General features: G+C 40.6%; 1 pseudogene; it reads left to right on the top strand.

Moving 5' to 3' along the window:
* LOC138160167 (cytochrome P450 4F11-like) overlaps positions 1-2,281 on the top strand; it is a 10,748-nt pseudogene extending 8,467 nt beyond the window's left edge.
* Positions 2,282-2,942: the final 661 nt, after the last annotated feature.

Consider the following 2,942-nt stretch of genomic DNA (forward strand, 5'->3'; position numbering starts at 1 on the left):
GACAGGCAGGGAGGGCTCATCATCAAAGGTTTGTGCAGTGGCCACAGATTTAACCAAGGAGACATTCAGCATCATATAGAAAGGACTCAGTAACAGATATTTTACTTTTGTTCAAAACATGTTTAAAGTACAAAAATTTACAATTATTTTTCTAAGAGTCTTCTCAGAATTTTTGCTTCGTAATTACCTGGTAATAGTAAAACTTAATAAACATATATACACACACTCACACACATATATACATATTTATGTATGTATACACACACACACACACACACACACACACACACACACACACTAGCCAACTAGGGGGCACATTGGATAGAGTGCTGAGAGCCAGGAGTCAGGAAGACCTATCACCCTGAATTCAAATCTGACTTCAGACACTTACTAGCTGGGTAACCCTGGGCAAGTCACTTAAACCTATTTGCCTCAGTTTCCTCACCTGTAAAATTAACTGGAGAAGGAAATGGTAAACCACTCTAGTATCTTTGCCAAGAAAACCCCAAATGGGCTCATAGTCAGTCACAACTGAAATTTCTGAAAAAACAATAACATGTGTGTATGTGTGTATATATGTATGTGTGTGTGTGTGTGTATAACAAGATAAGACTTTTCTAGTAACATTCCATAGGGAATTAAAAGGCAGTCTCTTCTCTATTTGGATCATACTGGTGTCATTTTCTGTCCTGCTAAGATGGAAAGAATACTGTCCTCTAAAAATGAATCTTACTGTCTCACCCTGTTGATGATAGACATATGTGCACATATACAATAATGTCTGTATCTTTATTCCATCTAATATAGTCTCACACTATTAATTTCTTCATTAGGTCTGCATGCCCTGGGCTAATACTTAATTTAGACAATATTTTGTCATTGACTGGATCCCAACCTCCAAATCCCCAACCAACTGTTGTTCATTCATTTCAGTCATGTTTGACTCTTTGTGACTACATTTGGGGTTTTCTTCCCCAGATCATTTTACAGATGAGGAACTAAGGCAAACAGGGTTAAGTGACTTACTCAGGGTCACACAGCTAGCCTGTGTCTGGGGATTGACTTTAACTTGAGTCTTCCTGTTCTATATCTCTATCATACTATTTTTCTATCCAGAGCAGTATTCAGTTCAGGGCATCACATTATATGAAAAAATGCTGATAAAATGTAATATATTCAAAGAAGGGCAACGAGCATGATGAAAGGACTGCAGAAAATCCTGTAAGATTATCAACTGCAAAAGCAGATGGAAGGGTGAATGGTAGTTGTCTTCAAGTAATTGAAGGATAGACAAGGGAAGAAGAATTAGACTTGTTTTAGGTACAAGAAGGCATGACCAGAAGTAGATTAGAAATTGCAAAAAACAGATTTGGATTTGATATTAAAAGAAAATATTTCCTAACAGTTAGACCTTCAAAAAAAGTGGAATTCATAACTTCAGAAGGTAGTGAATCCCCTCTGACTTGAGATCCTCAAGAAAAGGGGATCCTGTAGTATTGATTCATGTCCAGGTAAGGGTTGTTATAAAAAGCCTCAGTGGTCACTTACAATTCTGAGATTCTATCATTCTGTTAACATTTTAGATGAAGAATGGACAGGATTGTGGGGACCAAGAGTGGTTTTGAGACTGGAGGAAGTTAGTGATTATGATGAGGACAGGTAAGCTGGCAGTGGAATTATTTTGGGGGGACATTAAGGAGCTTGGTCTGAGCTATGTGTGTTCTCTCCCTACCTGGTCCAGAGCCTGACACTGCCCCTCCTACTTTGCACAGGAAGCCAAGTACCTATATCTCCACCATCCTGCAGTTGAGTGTCCTTTCAGTGAAAAGTTTCGATCAACTTCTTTTATACTGGGATAGACTGTATTTCCTCACCAGAGAGGGGAGACAGTTCTCCCAGGCTTGCCGCCTAGTACATGACTTCACAGATTCTGTTGTCCAGGCCCGGAAACAAGTTCTTGCTGAACAGGGTCCTGAAGCCTTTGTCAAGAACAAGGGTAAAGGCAAGACCATGGACTTCATAGATGTGCTGCTGCTGGCCAAGGTGAGTGTGTGGGTAGGTGAGTGGGGAGCATGAAGTCTAGCAGGCTTGTGGAAGGGAGGGGAGGTGTTCAGGTGCATACAAAGGGCTTCTCTGTCTAGAGAAAGTCATGGCTCTATAGCATTAGATTGGAGACCAGTGTAGAGGGGTGGGTAACTTGGGCCCTCGATAAAACCATACTTGACTTTGGCTGTCTTCTTCAAAAACTCTTTTCTCTCCTCAGAGACCTTACCAGGTGTGAGAACCTGCAGCCTCCAGGTCACATGTAGCTCTCTAGGGCCTGAAGTTCAGCACTTTGCCTGAATCCAAACTTCACAGAACAAATAAGGACTTATAAGACCATATGTGGTCTCAAGACCACAGGTCCCCCACCCCTGCACCTTTAAGGAATCATTTTGAAAAGTGCTTGTATGAGGAAGGGAAAGGAGTAATTCCCTATTTCTTTTCCTCTATTGGTGTGGAATAGCTCTTCAGTCTGGTTCCTAGCATTACAAAGGAATTTGCAATAATAGCTAAGAATAACAGGCAATATTTATATGCCACTTACTCAGTGCCAGTATATATATTATATACCACCATGCTTAAGGCTTTTCAAGTATTATGGCATTTGATCTTCCATACAACCCTGGGAAATAGGTGCCGTTATTGTTTATGTATGAGGAATCTGAAGCAAAAAAAAGTTAATCAATTTGCCCTAAGGGGCAGCTAGGTGGCACAGTGAATAGAGCACTGACCCTGGAGTCAGGAGGACCTGAGTTCAAATGCAGCTTCAGACACTTAACACAAAAACTAGTTGTGTGACCTTGGGCAAGTCCTTTAACCTTAATTGCCCTACCTTCCCACTTCCAAAAAGCAAAAAAAAAAAAGTCAATTTGTCCTATGGCACAAAGCTATTAAGTGTC

This window comes from Petaurus breviceps, unplaced genomic scaffold (genome assembly GCF_028583685.1).
Source record: "Petaurus breviceps papuanus isolate PSGF00001 unplaced genomic scaffold, PetGlider_PUasm1.0 180, whole genome shotgun sequence".
NCBI classification, from domain to species: Eukaryota; Metazoa; Chordata; class Mammalia; order Diprotodontia; family Petauridae; genus Petaurus; species Petaurus breviceps.